At 28.3% G+C, this 26,877-nt stretch overlaps 1 protein-coding gene across 1 annotated transcript in view; it reads right to left on the reverse strand.

Annotated features, from left to right (window-relative positions):
- The window catches only part of LOC111034377 (chaoptin), a 78,391-nt gene that overhangs the window by 51,248 nt on the left and 266 nt on the right, over positions 1-26,877 (reverse strand). The window lies entirely within an intron of this gene.

Raw genomic sequence — 26,877 nt, forward strand, 5'->3', positions numbered from 1 at the left:
TAAGTAAAATTGTCTACCGTATGTTTTATGGTGACCTATAGTTTCTCATAACGTAGATATGCACTCCTATAATAGGTTGAAGCCCTGAGTTCAAAATTAATTTTACATACAATATTATATAATTGATGACGATATTTTATTTATGATTTTATAGTTTATTAAATAATTATACCCTTCAATGACCTGTGTGCCGGGGTTTCCTTCTGACAAAAAAAAAAAAATATCACAGAATACGTCTTCGTCTGCGACTACAACAATAATAAAAATTAAAAACCCTAAGATACAATATTTTATAGTTTTAAGCATTAATAATTTTGTTTTTAATTTATTCCAAGTATACCTACGTTAGTTTACTTTGACTAATCTCATAAAAGTTATTAACGCAATTGTTACAAAGATGAAAATATTAACTCTTCATTGTTTTATTTAACAAGTCGAGCGGTAGCGGCAGTAGGTAGGTAGACGATCTTTAGACTTTTTACGTAAACATCGTTGAAATCTAAATGAAGGTCACATTAAAATAAAAACGTGATAAATAAAAAAATGCAACTATTATTTTTAATAGTGGTACCTGTCCCTGTGTATTTATTTTAATAGTTTACGTTAGTAGGTACCTAAATAGCCATTTATCTTTTTGATGTACCTACTATTATAATGGTCTGTACCTATATTATAATAGTATACTGTTGCAGCTGGGGAAATAAAATTTAATTTGTTTTAATATACGAGTACGCAATTAGACCGATGAAAAAACAATAAATTACACGACGATTTCAGTTGGTCGTTGTACGTTTTTATATTGTTGCATGTGTCTTAATCGTGTAATAATATATTATAATATCATGCTGTTTATTTTACTATAACCATCTGTACTAAGAATACTATGAGCACGGTATTATTATTGTGTGACAGATAATATTGTGTGTAAACATACGGTGGTCATCGTGGTCCGAGACAATTATACAACTCATAGTGTATTGTATGTTTTCGATACACAGTAGCTGTAACCGGCTAAGGGTCGACAATCTGCGGTGCATCACAAGCGTGTTTTCAGCTAAATATGAATCCAATCAAATCCCGATCACTGTTAGAAGACGTGTTGGGACAAAGACGAAAATTCATAAAAATTCCAGTGAACGTTTATAAAAATATCAAATGATATCCATATCATACGTATGGTTGGATATAAATTAATTAATCAATCGGTACGTGCTTGGCTCAAGATGTTTAGGTATACCGTACTATTATAGAGCATAAATAAATTATTTACATGTGTCGTTGGGTATCGATGAATAAATTATTATGTTCTACGACTATAACATGCGGTATTATAATAATACACAGTATACTAATAAATTAATAACAAATTAAGTATGCATGAAAAATGACGAATTTTTATTTATAGTGCTCGATATTTTCATGTTAATATTTGCGTGTCCTCTTTTTTGTGCGCTCGAGCTTATAGTTTTTCGACCGCTGTCCTTCCATTTGTGCGATATGAAACATACTCGAGTAGTCGGGCCATAGACTTATACATTAAATACGAACTGTGATAGTCCCGAGCGAGGAAAAAAAGCAGCGAAAAACACGTGGCTGTCCGTGCGCGTTAGAAATTAAATCGCTTACAGTCATAATAATTTATCACTACCGTCGTGTATTACCTACGCCGATATCATTGTGTCGCGTACCTGGTACGTATTCGTTCTGAAATTATTATTGTTGGTTTGTGGATTTTTTGTACTCGAGCCTACAAAACTCCACATGACACGAAACACTACGCATTTATTTTTTCCAATACGACAATAACAATTACGATAACATACGGATAGAGGAAATAATAATATTGTCGCTCGTTAGGTACGCCGTAACGATATTATGTATTTTTATTGCATTTCTTACGTATTTTTGCATTGTTATCGTCTTGTGTTCCGCGGCACGATAAAGCATGAAATAAAATACATGCGATACACTGCAGGGTCAAGAATATTCTAGGAGTGCACGAAGAAAAATCTAAATAAAAATATAGTTTCCAGTATAGAGGTACTGTGAAATGTAATTTGACCGGAGGGGAGGCCAGCAAGTACCCACAATCTAAAGTACTACGCACACGAGTTATCGGATATCGGCCGATTTTCATCAATATTTACACTTCTATTATTTATATTTATCCGAGTTGCAACGTCGCTACGTTTCGGAAAATACGGTAGATATGAAAATCGTTCCAACCCTGCGCCGCCGTTTAGACCTCGCCATTTATATTTTCCCTCACATTACAAGAAGACGTTTATGTCGAACAGTATTAGGGTTTAGGTCGATTCGTGGACTTCCGGTAGTTCCGCGTATACATTATATTACGGGTGCAGTATCATAATACGAAGCGAGGGGGACCTGCACTCTTTGTCAATAGAGTGCGTACGAAATCGAAAAAGTCAAAAAAGAAGTAGGTAAGTACGTATACTTATACCGATATATACAACGTAAAAACGCGTGATAGAATACGCGAGATCACGGTGCCAGCAGTTTTTACTTTTTACTGCCGGAAATAAATACGGAACATAATGCGTATAACATACGAGTGGTGGGTATATTATATACGGTGGCGTCACGAACATTGTGTGTGGATAAGGGAAATTATTGAACCCAAAGTGCTATACCCACCCACCCGTGCACACGCGTACAATTAAAACCCGTCTGCGTATTTTTTTTTTTACTATAAAATAAATATTGATATTAGTTTACGATACCAATAAACACCAACGCGACCGCCACAGACTTCCAACAATAAGTACCCTACAAATGGATATAGTGTAGTAGTATTATCTTTCCGGTTCCCCTATAGCCTTATTATAGGCACAACAATTATGATTCTACGCCATGCGTTTTGTTACCTCTTGTGCGCCGACTCCTAGAGTAAGTCGGTAAAGTACACCTATTTTTGGAGGTAATTAGTAATATTCAACAAACCGAATTAAAGACAACATTGTTTTATTGTTACGTCTCGTTCAATAACGGCGGTTGCATAAAAAAAATATTTTTACACCCTACCCAAATTACCCACCCGCCTGATATTGTTCGAGGGGCGATTGGCCCCGAAATGTATTATGTCCGTGATGACGCCACTGATTATATAGTACAGGTATTCACATAATAGTCATACACCTAAACACAATGCAACATAATAGCATAGACATATTGAATGTGGACGTGAAATAAAATGTTTTTTAACGATTTGCCAAACGGTTTAGCTGTAGTTTAGGTATCATAATACTAAATGATAAAAAAAAAATGAATATATTTTCTCGAGTTAGGATTTAATATAATTCTTTACAAAATTACTTCTTTAAACTATTTTAAACTAAACAACGTTACTCGTTTGGTACCTAAAATAATGTAGTTATATGATTGATTAGCAAGGGACTCTTTAAAAGATCATTATTCAAGTGGCAGGCGAAAACTGGGATAATGAAGTTTAGTTGGTAATAATTAAATATAAGGAATATTATACTCACGGCCAACACTTTGACAGCCGATAATTTTTATTGGAATGAAAACTCACAGCGTTTTCTTTAATAAGAGGTGATTTTTTAATGGATTTGGATTTTATTTGTTTCTAATAAAATATTTTTTGGAAACCCGAAGATTCTTTGAAATTTATATTCCTAAGATCCGTTTTATTAATTTTTTTTTTTTAATTACATAACATTATCAGATACCGAGATTGTATTTGCACAAGTCAATAATACTGCGGGGTCTGAAATAGTCTGAAAACCCGTGGCTGGAAAATCGAGGTTTCACATTTCTAGCACGCGTCAAAAACCCTCGAAGAAATGGCAGGTATCATAATGATAAATAATATTATACAACTTTGGTTCACAAATCGTTTTATATTTGCCAAAACATTAACGTACCTGCGATTTGTTTCCGATAACCCTTCTCTAGACAACGTATACCGATATTGCATACCCACACGTATAGTTAGCAATCAATCACAATGAAAATGTATATTATAATAATAATAATAATATCATATAGATCAGCGGTTCTCAACCTTTTTGAGTTCGCGACCCCCTATAATGTCACCAAGATGTCCAACGACCCTTTTATAATGTAAGCATTAAAAAATTGAACCAACTGTTATTATTGTATTTATTTGTGTATATATTTCACAAAAAAAGGTGTATTATGTACACTTCAATGAACGTTTTTATCGACTATCGGACTATCCAAATATATATATATCATAACACTTACTATTAATTATAAGATAGTAAGTGAAACAATTTTTTCCCCACACGGACAGAAGACCCTAAAATAATTGTTGGCGACCCTCCGGTCGAGAACCGCTGATATAGATCAATATAATACGCGCAAACGGATCGCTCACGTCCCAACATCTCTTCGTCGTCGATAGATCTTTGTGTAGCTATGAATATTATCATTATATCTGGTGCCTGGCGATGAGGTATTATTGACCTGCTTTTGGGTACCTCGGTATTAAATAAGTTTTTATTTGTGGGTTTTGGCACCCATGCAAAAAGGCGCCATAATTGTAAGCAAATAGTATTAACATTATAATTTAATAGATGTTCATATTATTTTATATTATTTTACATCGTGTGCCTGTCCGAAACGATATTGAAAAATATGTCGGTGCAGCAGAAAGCACACGATTACAGGGTCGAATTGAGGAGGTAAGGTGTACCCACGTCCACCGCGTACGTGCTCGCGACTATAGTTTTGGTGAAAATCGTCCATTATAAAATGTAATTATTGTAATCCGATGATGTACCGCAGTAATGAAATCTCGCTGACTGTACGCCAAATACTGTAGAGTTCATTGCCTAATTGTATTGCGCGAATAACGCATGGAATAAAGTGTCAACCTCTGCGGGATATGCTGGATTTCAGCTTTTGGTAGGGGGAGAGGTCGAGAACCGAATTTTCCGAATTGAAAATAAATAGCGATTATATTATATTGGTAACTAAAACCACCCACATACCCGTATTGATACGATTTTGTTTTAATCGTAGACGTATATTTTTGTTTATATAATATGTCTATGGTTTTAATATTATGTAAGATTGACCGCTTCAGGTCAAAAATTCTAATTCTAATTCGCTTAAAATTATATATATACATGTATATTCACTGTTTTTAACGATCGACCACATGGACAATTTATTGATAACCGGATGTAGCAATTTAGCCGTTTCTACGATGAACGACACACTATTGTAATAGACTTCCGAGTCTACGCACTACGCGGAAACAACTAGAAATGTTAATTCACCACATTTTCATACATTTTCAGAATATTTGAACAGCGACATTTCAAGCGACGAAGAACTGTTCAGTCAGATAATCCCAAAATATAAATGTACTTTGTTCTAAAGTAACAATGTAAAAAACAATTTCCAGACAATTTTCGTTGAAGGTAAAGATTATCGAATAAAGCATTGACGATTATTGACGATTTCCTTGGCGTGGAGCATTTCATGTATTATACTCATAATAATTATATATTATTATAAGCTTATATTATTTAAAATAGTATCGAGTTATAAATAATATATATACCTAATTTTATCGTGAATTATCTGAGGATGGCTATTCAAAACCACTGGTTCTATTTTAAAATTATTAGTCCCAAGGTGTCAATTTCGGTGATTATTTCGTCTAACTTGTTCGCTGAAAACTTTGAATTTCAAAGTTCGAAATCTGTTACTCGATGATGGATGCTATAATGAAGTATCCAAAACACCAACAAACAAAACCTAAATATTCAGATTTTCTATCCTATAAAATATACAAATAAGGTAGGTACACCTCAAATAAAAGTTATACTTTGCTTAGTGTTCCTAAAATGTATACGCTACTACTCCAAATTATGCTTTAATCGTACATTTATTGACGTGTTATATTAATTTTGTGCAGACAAATTAACCGAATGAGAGAAAAATATTAAAGAACAATATAAGAGCAAACAGTATCATACTAAAACTATAGTATATTGTATTGCATTATTCAGCTTTCAATATCAATAATGTTTATTAAGTTATTTATACTTACAATTTAGTTTCTCTTTTTTATCTTCTTCAGATATTTAATAATATATTCTGCGAATAATAAAAGTATGTTTTTTTCGACAGCCTCCGTATTTCCTGAATCAATGTCAGTGAAGTTTTAGGAAATGGTGTTTGGCATTCTTTAGAAAAGTCGGACACATAATTGAAATAGGTAAACTCGATATTATTATTATTATTAATATTTTTATTTTTTTTGTTGGGTAATAATGTATAAATGTAAAACGGACATTTAAGAACTTATAACCTTTAGCTATGGAATGTTTATATTTTTATATAAGTGAATAATAAAGTCATAATTTAAAAATTGTATTCTTGCAGATTTATTACTTTTTTGAATGTATGCATTTCTTGTATAATTTTTAATAAGTATTACAAATTTAAATATTCGTATAACTCAAGTAAACAATCGTGGATAAAAACTAAATAGTAAATTTACATGGGTACTATTTTCAAACAAATAATTTTTCTATAGGCTTTCTGCATAATTAAAAAAGTTTAATAATGTTTTTGATACTACTTAGATTTTATTTTATTACATCGAATATTGTAAATATTTCCGCTTTATTAAATTAGAAAATATTAATATTTTTTTATTATAACTTTCTTAACTGAAAAAGTTCATTTTTATGAATATAAATATTTATACTAAATGATGAAAACGACTTTCTGTTCAGATTTTTTATTTTTTAACATGCGTTAATCGATCCTCATTTACTTAACGAGTGGCCATATAATATTGTACATATTGTATGGCTAGAAAGTAAATATAAAACTTATTTTAACTAACGATAACATATGTTACAACAATGGACAGTATAAAAAAATAGTTTTCGTAATTATGTATAGATCAATAATCAGTGGATGGAACTAATTAATTAACATTTTATTATTAACAATAAAATATGACTATTGTCTTATAATACATATTGAAATATTAAATCTGCAGATGAGTCTTATATCGTATATAATATGTAACCATGTAGGTACTTCTCATTTGTCATTCAATAATCGTATAAAACTGAACAAATTATTTAAATAAAAACTTTGTGTGTTCCTTGTAAGTTCTATACTTACTACTCATCTTGTTTTGTTAAAGTATAATTTTATTTACAAAATATGTTTTCACTTTGTTTACCGAATACAAATACAATACAAATATATGTATAAATCATCAATAACTGTATATATTATTAAATAAAAATAAAACCGTAATGCTCTTTTTTTTTTCAAATTCCGTATGAGACATTGATCGATGGGCATTGGCCATTACTCATTTTTGTGTTTGATCACATCTGTACTAGTCCAATATAATATAGAATATACAATTAATGCTTAGCTCTACCTTATCAGCTTACTTGCAGGCCCTAGCTGAGATCCAATGGATAAAATCTCACTTTCGTCTAGCGGTGGCTGCATATATACGAAGTTATTAAAATGTAGCAAAAAAAGTCGCCTCACGGAGGGTTTAATTTTCCATGAAATTTAAAAGTTAAGTACGTCTTTATTTTTACCGCCACTGTAACCTGTGCGTAATTTATTTTTGCGTGTTCATTTTTTCAACAACCGCTTTTACGCTCACAATCTCACTCAAACTCGGACTCGCCGGGAAAAGGCAACGACATTTTTCACCCGGGACTTTGATGGATTGTATTGAAATCAAAACGTCGTCGGTGAAGGACGATTAATTATGCCGCGTGCTGTGCAATCAGAAATCACAGAATAGATAAATATAATGCAATAGATAATCACTGAGGCGTAAACGTTCTATTTTAAAACGAGAATAAAAATGAACCATAAGTTGTCGTTGTGAATAATTAGATACCTACCCACGTCATATCGAAAAACAAATCAACGCAATTTTAAAATCGCATTTTATCAGCTATCAATGGATCATACTACGATAATATTATATCATGTACACTTGGGTACTTATATAGGTTAAAATGACGAATCGATGGACATAAATTCAAACTCAAATATTATGGTAAAATGTCTTTATAGTCGCGTACGACTTCAAATATATTATATGAATATGGATTTTCGGTCAAAACCATGTGTTTTTAATTCAAAAATAGTATAATGAATATATTTTGATATGTCTATTCGTAATACTGTAGATACCATCACACGAAAGCAAGAAGAAAATTGTAGAGGAAAAGATACATTAGAGAAGTGCTATTAAATAGGTACTACTATATTGATAGAGATAAATGATAAAATTACGTTTAATTAATTAAACTAAACCTTCACTTCGGGGTTTATATCCTATAGTCCTATTTACTTATGTAAATTCTAATAGCACCTCGTTCAAAGTTTAGTTGCTATTTGATAACATATTAACATTGCAATTTATTTATGCATGATTTGCTTTTCATATTTACGAAACAGAGAGTTATTACTTATTAGCATTACAAAACACGTTTGTGATATATTATACATAACAGTATTACACGCATGTTTGTAATTTGTATAAACTGCGCACTTGGTCCTAATTTTATTCAATATTGCGTCTAAAATACAAACCATTAAACCGGCAAATAGAATACTGTTTTTTAGCATTGTAATCAATACCCAATAAAACCATAATATTATTACAATTGCCAATAAATAATATGATCAATTTCGATGTACGTAATTGATACGATACGTTATCGAATCTTAAATCGGTTGCTTATAACTGTAATTTATAAGAAAGTATACAATGTAAAAATGAAAATCGATTTTTTTAAATTCCGAGGTTATTGCAATTATTCCACTTATACAGGGGTTTATTTTTATGATAGGAGTAAAGGCACTTGTTAGGGGGGGGGGGGGGGGAGAGTGTGAATTGTGAGCAAATTTTTTTTCGGAATTTCATAATTTTATTATGCTGCAGATCGCTGAATTTTAAAGTGTTATAATGTCTCATGGTGTATACAGGTGTAGGCATAGGTACCTAATTCATATATTATCAATTATTTAACATCGGTTTATAGTAGGTAGATAGGTAGATAGAGTAGGTAGCTTTAATCATGTACTATTATTCATTAAAATAGATCCCTTATTGCGCAATAAGTATGTTATCCAAATTTGGCAATTCGATGAAAAAGTTAACTCGAGTTAGTTGAGTTAACTCTCGACGTCAATCTATCAATTGACAGGTTGTTAATAAGTAATTGATTTAAGTATTCAACTATAAAAGTTAAAAGTTGATATGAAGAAAAACATTAATCGTCAAAAATCATTGTTCATTGTTTACTAAAGGCATTTCGTATGCTTTCAATGGTATTTTAGTTTTTAATTTTAAAGTCAGTTATTTTAGAGTAAAACATTACTATCTTCAAATATTTATAACTTTAAAATTAAATATTAATTAAAGTCTACGATAATTTGTCCAAGATAATAAAACCTTTTAATCATATAAAGATAATAGGTCAACTCACTCCAAGATTAAACCTCTCGTTAAAACTGAAAACATAAAATAAATTCTACCTGGCCCAAACTTGTTACGTTGTACCTACGCGTTTAGGACGGAGCCTACACACGTGGACGTGGCTGCAGCGTCTTAAGACCATTTTCAAATCGAAATATGAACTAAGACTTAATAATATAAGGCTTATAGATAAATTGCGACCGCCAACCAGGTTAAAGAGTTTCTGCCCGAGGGAAGAATATGACAATCCGCGCATTATACTACAATGCCTACTATATAGTACTATTATAGGTATTACACTGTTACCACAATACTGATCATAATTAAATTAATTTTTTTTTACGACGGACATCATAGGCACATGATACTCGACGACGTCGCCTCGTCCATTATTGATATTATAAGTATCCACCTTAAATTATTGATTATTGTGCCCACTTCTTATAGACGTCTAAAATCCTCCGAGTAATAATCGGTCGGAGTGTTAGGAGTAATAAACGGCTATATAATATGGTGTTACTACGTTTCGCATGCACAAGGCCCCGATATGGTAATAATATGATACAAGATCGCACAGTTGACGTTCAGACGAACAAATGCACTTAGGAGTACGATATTATGCAATATACGTAACTATTCATTAGTGACATCAAAATATAGGGTTTTGGTTGTTGCAGTTAAATAGATATATATATATTTATTAACACTTTATAATTCTAGTAAACTCTCGAAAAGGAACATCGAGCTTATATAATTGTTATTTTAGACATTTTTTTAGGTACCTGTTCATAACATTGCAGATAGATTCGACGACTAAAATAAATTAAGTTTTATTCCATTTTTTAGTTGGCGCACGCCATCTCACTATATATTATTGAAACTCATCCATAGCTGCGGTTATAAAGGTATACACAAATACATTATGATAATTATGTTTCATACTTTCATCTGAAAGTTACTACGTAAAATGTGTTATCCGATATTAAGGTTAGGTTAGAATAAAATATAGTGTATGTAATCATAGTTATATCTTGTGCTATATTTATGATGTAGGTAATAAATAATATGGTGTAATCTGCCAACACAATATTTAGTGTTTTCATGTCTAGTTTTTATCAACAAATTGAAAGAATCGTTATTAAAACTTTTAAAAATATTATAACCTGCACTCTGCAGTATAACATTTGAAGTTTATGACTTTGAGGATTACTGGGATTCATTATTGAAAAATATTTTTCTAGTAAACTTTATTCGTTCAAACTACACATATTGTGGCAGATGCTTATGTTCGATATATTTCGTCAAAAATACATTCAATACTTACCTCTCTCTAATGTTTAATATTGAAAATATTTTTTTGATGTTTGTTGAATTACTTTTATGTTTGAACTGTAGCTATTTATTGTAAATTCATTTTTTGTGTGATTATTGCTAAAAAAAAAAACTGTTGCATTCATATTATATTATAGTGTGAAGTTGTCAACTTATATTTATAAATTACTTGAATATAGTAACTCAAAAGTAGGTAGGTATAGTTTTGTTAAAATTAAATTTTGTTCATTTCCGGTTCAAAAAAATAATAATAACGCAACTGTTTCTAAAATAACAATAATAGTCGTTGAAAAACTTTATTATACGAATTTATTAAAGAAAATCACGAATCACACATCATTTATATTCAAATCTCAAGAATTCATAGCATTACATACAAAAGTGTAGAAGTGGATAAAAAAAAGTATTTTTATTCGGTCAGCACGGAATTCCTGAATTGTCGATGATGAAAAAAATTGTTATTTCAATGGTATGGTAAAAATAAAAATAAATGATGAGAATTTACACAACAATAATGTAGTTCAAATAGTAATAACATGGAAGATATAAACATAATATTTACATTTTTGTATGTAATACATAATATTTCGTTGGCGAAATTCTTAGTTTTATTTTTTCTAGACAGCGAATCACAAAAACACGTAAATGTTGGTGTTAATCATTTCACACGGGCGAATTATTTTTAAAATGCGAAAACTCAGCATCTTACATAATAATAATAATAATAATAATAATACACCAGCTGCCAACAAGAGACAATTTTTCTTAATCATTTTTTTTTCTGTTCCGTCATTTTTTCCTCGGTTTTGATAATATATTTTTTTAATTCAGTCCTATTGTACACGCACAATATGTCTTCACCTTATTGATTTCGGTGAAAATGACTTTATAAAGTTTTCAATTTTAACCGGGAGCTCACCCGAAGTTTCTCTACCATATTTAATTTATGGTTATTTTTTTTCTTGCTAGATTAATTTAAGTTTTCGTGCGTGAACAATCTATACGACACCTGTGGCTACCCAGAGAAAACTTTTTACGCTTTCCCACAGCAACTCGGTTAGCCTTTAAAATATCGTCACGTTTGATTACTATTTTGTGCCAATTTTAAATGCCTATCCTAGCCAATACATGTTCGACCAATCACGTGATCAACATGTAAGTATAAAATAGTATACTCGTCCTCGTACAAGTTCATAGCATATTATGCCAATTATTAAACATGCTGAAATTTACGTCTAATTAGGGTAGTAGATGGCATAATATTGTTTCTTGTGTTAGATGTTTGGTTAACCACCTGAGAAAAAACCCACTCATCACTAGTCAGAATTTATGATGTTAATAAAACGTTATTTTCTTATTATTACGATAATATTATAGTTACTTATTATAATTTCGCTGTCAAAATAAATTAGACTACTGTGAGATTATACCAATGAAATATTTATATTTTTTTCAACAATCTTTTTTTAAAAACTTTTTAATGTATTTAAGTACCTAACGTTTGCGTCGTTTAAATAATATTTGTTTAAATCTTATTCAAGTGATAAAAATGTGCTGTAATTGTATTCAAATAAAATAAAATATGATCGACGTTGTAAATATAAACTTCTCACATAAATGTTTACGGAACTAACTTAATATTTTTATACATCATGGTCCATAATCATTTTAGGTACTTTTTTATGCTTTTCATGACGCAAATATATAATTTAATATGTCTATATTATTGATACTCCAATAAATTATAAGGCTGTGGTAACGTGAAGTTACTTGATGTAGTATGTATATTATAGTAGGTATAAAAGAATGTAGTTTTTATATAAAAATCTCTTTCAGACACATAGTGCAATTTGAAACACGCGTGAAATAAGTTTATTTTATTCTTCTCAGACTAGAGGTAAGTACATGTCCTAAATTTCCACGCCCACAAACATTGTTGATTTTTGCGCAGTGCTTAAAATTAAGCCGATCAATGGCCGTCATCGTAAAACATTCCCCCGGTGAACGTTTCCGGCCATAAACGGTAAGTGTTTTAACAAATTTTGAAAAATAATATAAAAATAGGAAGATAAAATGCTATATATACAATATTAAATTTGAATAATAATATTTATATTTTGCCTGTATTTAAATAAATGTTAAAACATTATTTGGTAAGATTGAAAAATTCATAATTATTGTAAATGTTGTAATTAAAAATGTAATTTATTAGTATAGGTGTACCTTTTTTTATAAAAGCAAATAGTTAAGAATTACACACCAAATATATACCAGAAATGTATATCAACATTTATACCAAAAATATACCATCATATTTTATTAACCAAAGATTACCATTGTTATCATTTAAATATATAACTACTCGAGTAGTTATATAATATACAAAATTAATTTTTTAGTATCAAATGTTTTCTCCAATATACAATACCATGCAATACACATTGACTGTCACCTCTTAAGCTATTTTAAGTAGTCATGGTTACTGTAGGGAGGATATTAATGTGTATATTCACTAGCATTAAATTCATATAATTATAGCCATTACCAATAACAGTATTGAGCTCGATGGATAATATTATAAACGAAATATTGCACGAAAATTATATTGTCAATTTATATCGTTTAATAAATACTTACAAATAGGTATAGTGTTTTATAAATAGTAACGATAAATGCGAATTGTTAACATTGTCCAAGTGTTGATATGAAGCACCGTTCGTGTTATTAAAATCTTGAACAATGCTATCATGAGACAGATAATATAACATTATCCAATACATTATGGTGTAGTATGATTATTACATCAAATAATTCAGCGTGAGAAATCATAGTTTATTTTTCTGTTCGTACCTGGTACGTGCAACTATAATATTTAATTTAATTTAGAAATCAAACACCTATAAAATATTCATTTGTATTTCGATACAATTGAGTAGGCACTAATAAATAATAATTTAGAATCGGTTAAATTCATTTTTATGTGCAATTAAAATGGTTTATTTCCGAAAGTACGATTTCATATCATTATAAATATGACTATAAAATCTATGTTTATTTTATAAACAAAATATAATAAAATATTAACTTACTATAGATACCTAAATATAGTATTGCATGAAATAATGTTTCATTTTTTATATCATAATAAGTAAAATAACGTAGACAATTATTGTATATTAATTCACAGATTTTTTTTCGCCTCGGGTTATTATATTATAAAGTTTAATATTTCAAAGAATATATTATTTTATTTTTAAATCATGATTAATGATTAGTTTGTAATTATTAGTTTAGAGAACATGTTATTTCCAGCCATTGACTGTGTATATAAATTATGTATATAAAATTATACCATCGGAAATAATATAGGCTAAAGAGAAAGGTTTTTTGTAGATATATGGTGAAAAAAGGATGAATTATACTAAAATTTGTAAATTTATTGCGTTTTTTTTTTAAATTCTCAACAAACAAAAAATTACTTGGCATAAAATAATCATCCAATTTTATATACAACATACATAATCTATTCAAACAGCTTAATTAATAAATCAATTAACATTATTAGATATTTGGAAAGTGTATATTTATACATTTTATGTGATGCGATTGATACATGAAAAATCAAAAAAAAATCTCTTTGAAGTACCCAAAACTATAATATCACTCATCAATAGTCAATTTTAAATAGAAAAAAATATAGATTTACTTGATACCTTAGTAGAAGGTGTGCTACTATACTAAAAATATCCATGAAAAAAAAAACATTTCAAAAATAGCCATTCTTCCGTAGAGTCTCAATACGGCTTAAAACAAAATAATCAAAAATATTCTCACTATAAAGTAAATAAATTTATGTTAAACAAAATTATTAATACTTAGACTTTTCGTCATAAATATAGCTAACATATAAATTCAAAATAATTTTAAGCAAATAAAAACAAAAACAATATGTTTACATTATTTAAATAATATTGATTTCACATTAATATTCCATATTCACTCTTTTCCTGGATTAATTTTTTCCCCGAGAAAAATGTATTTTTCTTTGACGAAAACGACTTAGCAGGTGATAACGAATATAAATTCAACTAATATTTATAACGTTAAGTTCTTTAAACCAAGTTCCAAAACTGTTAATATATGATAAAATATGCATACATCGTAAACATTATGCGTGTTGTGTAAGCAATTTTTCTTTTCATTTTCCGAACACCGTGTATGTGGGTTACGCAGAGTCTAGACATACAGCCAGAAAACTTTTGTTGTACCTATAATAGAGTAGCTCTCATCCGACTTCGTGCTTACAATGAATCGTTACCAATCGGCGGTACGTTGACACGATATTTCCTGTTCGTACTCGTATAGTATTATATTATATACGTTTGATATCGAATAAGAGCTTATTCTGACAGTACCTACTAGACATTTCGGCTGATGTTTTCGTGTTCTCTTCAGAAGGTTTGGTCGGGAAGCTTGTGTATTTTACCACCGTTAAATAAACCACGTGGACCCGTCGATGACAAGTGGTTAGTCTCAAGACGATCACTATTTTGTTTTTCACGACGCGCCGGCACTTCTACGGGAGTCCCGCCGACTTCAAAACCATTTCTACAAGTAGGTATTTCGGTTTAGGGATGAAACAACATTTTCGTTCGATGTTTATGACGAAGGCTTAAATTAATTAACAAATTCCTAGATAAAACACTATCCAATAATTAAATACCTACAGCATTATTTCCCATTAACTAGATTTTAATTTAATGCTCGTTGATATAAAAATGCACATCTCGTTGTACCTATATAATGTACATGTTTAATACATGTCACGGTAAAACGGGAAAAGAGTTCGAATTCCAGCCCTTCACCCAAATCGATCTTTGAATGTTCTCGGGTGTACAAAATAATAAATTATAAGCTATACGTAGCTGTTAAAGTCCAAAATAAGTATAAAAAATGCGTTTAAAAACAAAATGTACGAATCAAATGCGACGAGAAAGTGATATGACGATTACGAAACGTTTCTAATTTTATATTGTTTATATTTAGTTTTTTTTTTTTTTTATTAATAAAACGTGAAAAATATCTAGTAATATTATACTGTGCTCGACGCATAACTGCGAGTTTAATTTGGAATATTGAATTGCACTCGCGCATTAACTACGACGTACGCAATTGTAAACCAGGAAGTGGAGATCCCCTTGTATAGTAATACACTCGGATGTTGGCTGCTTGTACCACAATGTATATCATATATGATATATACCATCGAGTAACAGCAAAAGCTACTTTTCCCCTTCGACGTGATCCAACCGAGTGACACGGTTTGCTAAATCATTCGACGAGCTGCTGCCAGAAAACTTGCCAACCAGATAGCCGCACACACACACACACACACACACACACACACACACATTCACACACACACGCCCAAAATATTAAGTATAATATCATGTATCATGTATGTGAGTAAGGTATTGAGTGGGTGTTTGAATATCAGTAAATGTAAATCATACCTCCATTTTATATATTTTCGCGTAGGTATGGCATTGACATTCTCTTCTCAGTTGTATACATTGAGTTATAAGTAGAAGCAGTTAAGCTATGACTGTATAAGTATTTCATTAAGACGCATTTATAAAATATCGAGATACTTGAGTACGACAGTGATGTTATAAAACCACTTCTTAACCGGATCGCATATTTTTTTTATAAAATAAATAATAATGAACAAAATCTTTAAGTCTTTGATTTATTTCCTTTACACTACGTACAGAAACGGGCGGGTTGGATGGAAATGATTAAAAATTAAAATCGAGGAACTCGCTCTGCTGTATGGGAAGTGTACCAACGTGTACCACCTAGTCATTGAGTAGGTGAGTAAGAGCTATTTGTTCAGTAGTTTCCAAGTCTATACGCCTCATTTAGCCCCACACAAAACGTACATTCATTTATATACATATAGATAAGTAGAATACGTTTTCTGTTAGCCGTTACAGTAGCATTTCAACAACGATTTGATTTATTTGTAAAGCCAAAATAACATGGTAAATAATCACGATAGAAATATCAAAATAATAACAATATTCGCAGTATTGTATACAATATTTATTATTTACTTTTTTTAAATTTTGTTCTGAACAAACAACGTTTCTAATTTTTATTATTTAATTTTTTCGCCATTTTGAAATGTTGAGCTTAATTTATTTTGATTGTTATTTGTTAAGTGCTGTATTTTCATGGAATCTGAATAAAAAAAACTTCTGTCACCAATTTAGATATAACAAATAATAATATTTAAAAATACCATATTATAATTAATCCTTTTACGTTATTTAAAATAGTAATACAATATAAATCACAGTTGTCCAAAATAAGTGCAAATCACGTCAGGGGTAGCAAACATCGAGTACAATATTTATAAACAATAATAAACACAGGAAAATTCTATACAGTATTTGAACGTTTTTTTTTTTTAAATCTCAAATATTAGAACTGTAACTCAATGTATATCATAGGCTATAAAATAGATGAAGAATTTTTTTTACAGATGTATTATAATATTTTAAATATTTCAAACATAAAATAACATGTTTGTCTTACCAAGAACAATATTGAAAAAGGTATGATTAAAATAATTTTTTTTTTGTAAGGTTTAGGTATTATAATAGTTTTATATACAAATGATAACATAAATATAATCAAACATTAAAATTTATAGTTTGCATTCATTTATATTTTTTTATTATTACGAATTCGTAATATTGTAGGAAAACATTATTATAATTTATTTAGGATAAATGCAATAGATATTTGAATGATGCTTTGTAATACAAATTTTCTCGTAGGTACATATGTAAATGTAATTATTATTAAAATCAAACTATTCTATTAGTATCTATAGGAATAAACTAAGGATAACCTAACCTTACTAGTAACCATATAATACATATTATTTATAACCAAGTGGTAATGTTACTACAAAAATAAGAAAAACAAATAATTATAAGTTATTTTCAACCAGACATTCATTATTAGGTACACTTAAGCAGTTTTTAAATATTAATTAAATTAAGCCGATATGAATAGTAGTTTTATATCTCAGTCAAAAGATAATGTTTATTTGATTCTCGAGTCTGTATGGTTTTCAATTGAATATTTAATTTATAATAAAATATATAGTAAATTACATTTAATTTAGAGTGGGTGTACTTACAAGCAGAAAAATGTGATCAAAAGTGTTTTTACTTTTGAGTGAGAAATTGTTATTTCTTAAAAAGGAACCGTTTATTATTTTGTTCGTATAAAAATATAATTTATTTGATACACAAAACATTATTCCTTGAAATTAGAGTAATAAATTTCTGTATGTTTTTTTTTATACATCATTCCTATTTTCATCTCATATATTGGGATTTATCCTAATTGCGACGCTTCTTCTTTTATCTAACCGTCTCAAAGATCTACTGCAAATACATTTTTCTCAAATTTTGCCTGCGGTCAGTTTTTATCCTTTTGAAGTTTCCAATAGCTACCACCGATCCCCCCTTAATATGCAATACTAATATATTTTCTTCTTTAATTCTACCGGACATGAAAAAGGACCTAGTGCTTTTACCGTAAGTCGTATAAGTGTATACGAAGTAGTTTCGAAAACTTTATAACATTTTGTCATGTATTCTCGTTTGAAAGGCTTTTAGGCGATTAAAAAGTGTATATTATAAAACTGTTCACCTTTATAACTTGAGACATTTTTAAATGAGATCTTAGAGCTGTCTTAAATCATTTTTAAATTTAACAAAATATATATATTTTCAAATCACTAAAAACCATAAAATTGAGAAATGTGCTAAAATCAGTTTTATAATGTTTCGTGTGGTCATGTCATGTTGCGTATACGGCATATACCCAATACTCGTTGATCGAATATCAATTTAAACCGATGCTGCACCGCTGCCGAAAGTGGCCATCATATTATAATGCTCGATAACCGCTCATCGCTTACCACAGGCCACGAACTTCCTTCGTACACTTATGCCTCACGGCACCTGCAGTTACCTCATTAATGTCACATAGCTAATATCAAATATATATTTTTATTTTTTTCGGTTTCCGGTTCGTTTAGAATCGATTTTACAATTTCAAAAACCCACGGGTCAACTCTCACTGGCGCATAGTGACTTGAAAATTGAAATATGATCTTTAAATTGTTCATCGAATTATAAAATATAATTTTTAAGGGGGCAGAACAACCTTTTTTCATAAGAATAGTCCAATAAGCGGGGAAAAAGTATACTTCTAACCGATCGGTTTTTAATTTTGGAAACTAGTTTGATTTTACAAATATAAGATGTCTTCTGAAAATGTATTTTATTTTTATTTTTATTTTGCAACCGTTTTATATCAAATTAAAGTAGGTAACTATAAGCAAAAATTAAACTTAAACTTTGTAGATGATAATCAACTAAAAAGTAAAAATCAAATCAGGAATATACATTATATAGTTATAAATTATTGTACTATATAAATATTACTACAAACGGAAACGAAATTTATAAAAAATGGTTATCAATGTTATATAATAATGACGTTCTTACATATTTTTTGATAAATCATGTGTCCAAAATACTTTTAATTTTTAAATGGTTGATATATGTTTTTCGTCAATCATTTTGGTATAAAGAATCATTAGAATAAGAAAATAATGGCATGCCTAGTAAATTGTTTCGTATGATCCATGAAATGAACATTTTTATGTTATAGTTGATCATTTATTTTATTATTGCTCCGTTTAGAATTCAAAATTAATTTAATTATCATTTAGCCATGATAAATTAAAAAAAAAATCATTAATTTTGGGGGTCCTTCAAATGTGTGTTTACCAAAAAGTTATCAACTGAACAAGAGTATTATAATTTATAATTACATTAAACTCTGTTTTCTTGAATTATTCTAAAGTTGTATCATAGAAAATTATTATATATTTTAAAGAATATGTTTGTTCATGCATGTGTATAGTTTTTAAAAATTCTATTGTTCACTATTAGTCTCAACTTAACAATTAATATTTTTTATATTATGTGTTTTTGTAAGATTTCAGGATGTAATTCATCGAGTTAAATAATTGCAAGCGAAATTCCAAAATAATTTGTTAACATTAAAATGCTTAGTTTAACTGTTTGTGAAATGCGATAGGTATTAATATGCATAGCGTATTGAATATAAACATTTTTTTTAAGAATTTGCAATTAATTTGGTTCGAAATCGAGATAAATATATTTATTTTTAATACTTGGAGTGAAGAGTTTTTGCGATTCTATCCTAAATAAGTATTGTATTTTTATAAAAAGGTTAAAAAAATAGCTGAAACAACCATTTGATATCCGAATACCATGTACGCTATATTACTCGGTTCAGATTCAGATAATTTGAAAAACAAAAAAAATATACACAGTAGTTGCTTCTTGCGTAGGTTGTGCGTTTATAATGTTTTTGTAAATATAAATATAAAAAATATTCAGATGGTAAAATCTTTTAAATTAAATATGTACAATTTAAACCATATAGAGCATACATTCTATTTAATTTAAAAATTGAATTCGTTAATTTATGTAACATTATAATACCTAACTAATGAAAATGTCAAAGCAGTGACCTTTGCTTATAAAAACTTATTGTTGGATATAAATGTAATAAATACAATATTTAAAAAAAAGAATTATGTTTTTAGTACGTTATTATTAACATGAGACATAATTATAATATAGAAGAATCGTCAACTATTGAATTCAAACAAATTGTATACTGTATTATTGGTTTTTAATAATGTATTGTACAAAGGAGATCATTGCCAATAATATATGCAGTATTATATTTATTGAAATTTTTAATTTAAAGTATAAAACGTTTTTAATACTAAAATTATATTCATATTCAGTAGTATCTTAGAATGCTTTATAAATACTTCATATTATTTTCATTAATAAAAACAAAAGATAATAAATTGATATATTTTTATCTGTACCTACTAGTTTTTTTAACAGAAAAAATTAAATAATATTTTACTTATTATGCTTTATAAATATTTAATGTTTTCATTAATAAAAACAAAACATACAATATATGTTTTTAATTGTACTAGTTTTTTTTTTTAATAAAACAACTTCAATAATATTCTTAACACTGTTCGGTTTTTATAAATTTTTTACTCAGTTTTAGAAAAAGAATGTTCTTAGTCACCTACTTTCCTTATCGTTATCACCCGCCATTTATTTTCATTCCCAAATAAATAAGAAAAATCACAATATTTTATTGTCGACTGGTGTCACTTTAAGATAATGTTTTATTTATGTATCTTTGACGAGATCTGTCCAAGTTGAATACTACATAATAAACCTTTATTTTATCACGAAAAAATCTACTTTATTTTTATCCCTGGAATATAGTAGATAATCATGGTTATTACTATACATATTTTATTGATGTTTCAATCAAAATAAATTATTTTCTTAAATTAATCTTCATACAATTATTATATGTATAAATTTAATTTGTAATTAATATTATTACACATATATAATATATATTAAAATTAAAATTCTACTTTAATTTATAAATTTATATAATATCGGTTTGATGATTTCATACATTTTGTTTGATTACCGACCTCTTTATTTTTTACATATTATTTGATTTTGATCGGATTGCTTAACTAACATCTTTTTAAATATTAATAGCAATCAAAAAAAAAAAAAAAAAATTGGTACTTAGTAGTTTATTTTGTAATAATGTACTTCTATATAATGAGTACTATATTATTTGTTTTTGTAGAAAGTAAGTACTAATAGTACTATAATATATTATGCATAGATTAGGTAAATATATGTATTCAATTTAACATTTAGGTACTTATAACTTAAATATGTATTCATCTAAAATGATATTATTGTTGTTAATTGCGAACAATTTGTTTTATTTTTATAAATGCATAAAAATACTAGATACATTTTTTAGTTTAGAAATTTAGAATGTTCTAAGCCAAATTCGAATTTAAAGCAAACAATTGTTCAATTTTGAACATATGAATACTAAAAATAATGCAAACTGCTTTTTGTTAATGATAAATTTTCCTATATTATATAAATCAATATTACCTATTATTATTATTATCTTACATACTGAGTTTAATGTTAAATTGTAGTATTATATATATCATGTACCTATGTTTTATCCACAAATGACTAATGACGCAGGTATATTAAAGAAATAAATTTTTTTTTTTTTTCATGAAAAGTTGAACTTTGAGTAACTCAAGATCACGGGCAAATGTGCAATCGGTTTAAAAATAAATTTTTATTTCTATAGTAAATATAAGCAGTTAAAGAAATTAATGAGAAATCATATTGGATGTCGTTTGTGTTTTTACTAAATCATATTTAATGCTGAATGTGGTTATTGATAGCTTGGATGATAAAATAAAAAAAATTGTTCTCAGACAGTTCTATTTCCAAAAGTATAATTTACACTGGAAAAATTATTTGAATGTCTATAAGAGTATCACTTTTCAAAATGCATGTGAAATGCAACACGACCGCACACGAATAAATTCGATGACTTTGTACATACTCGTATTGTTGTGCTTTGATGATATATTTAGGTCAATGTGTTCCTTGCTCGAAGGAATTATTGGTAGAAACACATGAAAAAATCTCCCCACAACACGCGTGTTACAGACGTTTCTCATAAATTAATATTCCAGCCAAACCACACACACATACATAACTTTTTTGGCCCAGGTATATGTCCCATCGCTGTTTAATACACGGACAAAAACCTTATAGTATCTATCTCACGGAAAAAGTTAAACCAAAAAGTTTTAGCTCCCCTTCGTGATAAATCATTTGTTTTTTTTTTATTATTACCTACTATTATTTCTCGTCGCATATACCGTTTTTTCCATACATTAGTACTATCCAACAATATAATTATAACATATATTATATAAATTATATTATACAGGGCGATTCACTAAGCATGCAAAGTCCATTTTTCCACCAATAATGAATTTATTTGAATTCTGATTTTTGAAATTTGTAGGTATATACACAGTTAATTTTTTTTATGAAATAACAGACACCAACTAACGTTTTACTATTGCGTTCACATAATTTAAGTCGTAACAAAAAGCATTTTTGAAAAAATATTTTTTCTATTTTTGTCGTTAGGGATAGGTTTTAATTTTTTTTCTTTTTAGCTTAACTGTATATTAAATGTCTTGTTCCAAGGCAGAATATTTTATCCGGAGTACTTCAATGTATGAAAATTAAATTTTGGTTGACTAGTATTATAAATGATTTAAAAGAATTTTAAATTTAGGTAAGCGGAATAGAGTGGCTACTATATTCGGGAAAAATGTCGGTCCACTACACCGCACAAACTAATTTTAAACATAATACATATACATAATTCATTAACAAATTGTACATTTTGTATATTAAAAATACTCCGAATAATAATCTGATTCTGAATATGAAATCAATAATGTGTGTTGTCATTTAAAAAAACTAGAAAACTGAAATACAAATATATATTTTTTTTAATATCGTTTTACAAGTGTACATAACGACTTAAACTATGAATAGTACCTAATTTAAAGAACATAAATAGTTTTTGGAACAATGAGTGTTTAATTAAAAATCACATGAAGGTATGTATAGGGTGTAGACCTTAAGCACCTTTTTTCAAAAACTTCGTTTAAAAGAGATTTATAATTTAATTAGCGTGGTGATATACTCTTTTCTTCAATTATTTATAAGTATCAGTTTTTAATGATAAATTGCTTAAGTGAATTATTTTAAATGTTGACATAATTAATTTGAATCAAGCAGTTGATTTAGAGTTATTTGACTTTAATTTCTACGAATAATTATTTATTCTCGATGAAAATAGTTTTAGAAGAAATTGGGGCTATTTATTTATTTATTTTAAATTATATTAATTTATTGAAATGTTATAATTTTTAAAAATTGTATAACTATTATAATAAATTACATATTTTATTATACACCGTGGCTAATATTTCAGAAATTATACGTTTAGATATTGTATCGACATTTCAAAAAAAAAAATCAGCAGGTTAACAACTATTTAGAGTAGAAAAGGAAGGTTTCAAAGCACTCTTTAAATGGTAAATAAAAATTATTCAAAAATATGGTATATGGAAATTCCATAAATCAGAGTTTAAATAAAATAATATTTTAGGGTTAGGTTAGGTTAGTTATATTATGTATTATTTGAGGATGAAGAGATGTTTCCTTTGCGAACCATAATTTATTTAATATGATGTTAATTAAAGCAATTTATTTGACAAGAAAATAATATTAAAACTTTTGCTATAGAAGTACTTATTATCTTTTACATACCAATATATTGTTTATAGATTGACATTTTTTTTTTAAAACCCACAGAATCATCCATTAATGTTTTAATAGTTTTTCTTTAGATATGTGTAGTAAAATATTGTAAATATTGACTGGACACGCATTATATAATGTCGCAGAGAAAAAATTCAGTTCGTCATTTACAAACGGGTAAAAGTAATTACTATTTCCACGAATAGGGAGAGTTGATAGAAAATTCATGTAATATGATGGTAGCTATAATCAAAACTAGAACCATTAGTTAAAATGTATAAAAGATGTAGTATTATCAAATGAACATTTGACGATTCCAAACGCATTTTTAACTCTTTCTTCGTTTCTAGTATGGAATACAAAACTTAATTTTTAATCTTTTTTGTTAATTCACAAGTTAAATTTTCACCATTGCAGGAGATTAGCAAGCGTAGCAGTTAATTAGTGAACATTTTCCGTTGTTGAATAAGCAGAGAGTGTTTCTAGGGAAATTTAATTTTCATTATGAGACTAGAGAAACACTATCGATATAATGTTATCGGCACACCCAGTAAATAGTGTGTTCTTCGATGCATATTTCATCGAGAAATAATTATAGTGTAATATAATATTAAAGTCGTGCACACGCCTCGAAAGCAAATTTTTAAAATTGTACCACCGTCTAGAACTCAATTAAAAAAAAAAAAAATAATAAATAAGGAAATAAAAGGATATAAAGGAAAAAAAACAGAAAAAATTAAGCTTCCTGTTTATCTATACATAAGATGCTTTTGTGCGTATAATAACGTCACGTAGCGAATAGTAATGGGCATAAAAATAAAGGAGAAAAAAACGTACTGTTGTCTAAAAATTGGAACGCCGTGCACAAGACATTAGGCATAATCTTGTTGTTGGTTCGTTATAATAATATATTAACTTTATCATTCTCCAGATGTTTTTCGTTTGCTACACCTTAAAGACAATTTTTCGTATAATATCAAGAACTTAATACCACCGAGGTAAAGAAAAAGTGTTTTTCTTCAAAAACGCGCAGTATTACAATTTACAATATTATAATAGTGTATAACACCATTAGAACGGATTCAGAAGACGGCGTTGTGTGTATGCAATTTAATTACATAATTTAGGTACAATACTTGATGTTATTTTTAGAACGGTGGATGTGTATTGTAAGTACTATATCAGTATATAGTTTTTAATCATAATATTATTTCATTATAATGAAGCAACATCGAAGAAAATAACGAAACTGCACATTTTACCGCGATGATATTATAATGTAATATTTTGCTTTTTGTTTTCTTTAACAATGCGATTTTTTTTGTTTTGTCAGAATATTTATGTTTAGGTTTTTTGTATCATTTCCCACGTGGTATTGAACAGTTTTTTTTTTTAATAATATTATTTGACAAAAAAAAACCCTTTGCCTATAACCATTTTTTTCGCCTCACCCGGACGCGTCCTCAGAAATGCATGGTGACACTATTTAAATTAAATTTTAAAACTGAGTATGTCTTCTTTGAAGGTTCTGAATCAAACGATATTAAACTTTCAAGAGTTTTGACGCTTGGCTGCTTTAGGAAATTCTTCACTCAGCAGTAATTCGTGATTATTTTTAAGTTTTCATTACGTGCACGGTAGTTTATATTGAATTTTAAGTAGTTTCTAAAATTTCTTTCTCACATTTAGGAATACAAATTTAAAAATATGTCCATTTTAGTAGGAAATTCGACTGTAATATCTCGAAACACAATATTTGTGTACCTAACCTACTAAATGAGTTTTATTGTTTTTTTTTCATTTATTATTTTTATTGAATATTGGCTTGAAATATAAATAGATTTTATGTTATGTCTATCTAATATAATTTATGATTTGTTAAGCTAATACATTTTTTAAATTAGTTGATTAAGTACTTAAAATTGTAGCCTTAACTTTAACTTTAACTTCAACATCATACTATCTTAAGTAAATTTTTATCACATGATTTTTTTAAGCCAAAATAAAAGTTATTAATTTATTTTGTTAATTGCTACAACATACAATATAATAATAAAATATAACATAATGTATATTGATAGAGCAATTCGAATAAATATCTAATACCCGATAGCAATTTTATTAACTTCAGTGTAATTGTTGACAATCTTATAATATTTATGTGTTGAATTTGGTTTTTTTTTAATCTCAACTTAGTAGTGAGACACAAACCCTTTAAGCGGTAGGTACATCAACCAATAAATACCAAAAACGACTGTGTGGTCAGAATTTTAATTTCATAGAAATTTAACTGCATTTTCGTTGACACGTGAAGTAAGTAATCCTTATTTTCACTATGCGGTTGTTTCTGTTGGGTTGTTTTAAGAAAGCTTTCCCGAAAAACAATGGAGAGGTCAGTTGCGAGTTGTAAAGTGACAATGTTAGAACAACACAAGAATAAAGACACATCTTTCAACCGTATATTATTTCATTATTATAGTCTCTATATTTACTCATAAGTATGTACGATGAACACGTAGATACTTACATTTTATATAAAATGATTATATTATTTACATTTATGTAAAATATAAAAATATATAATTACGTTATTTTGTTCCAGGAATTTATGAATATTATTAAAGTTACTCTCTCTGA

Source organism: Myzus persicae, unplaced genomic scaffold, assembly GCF_001856785.1.
Source record: "Myzus persicae strain clone G006 unplaced genomic scaffold, MPER_G0061.0, whole genome shotgun sequence".
Lineage (NCBI taxonomy): Eukaryota > Metazoa > Arthropoda > Insecta > Hemiptera > Aphididae > Myzus > Myzus persicae.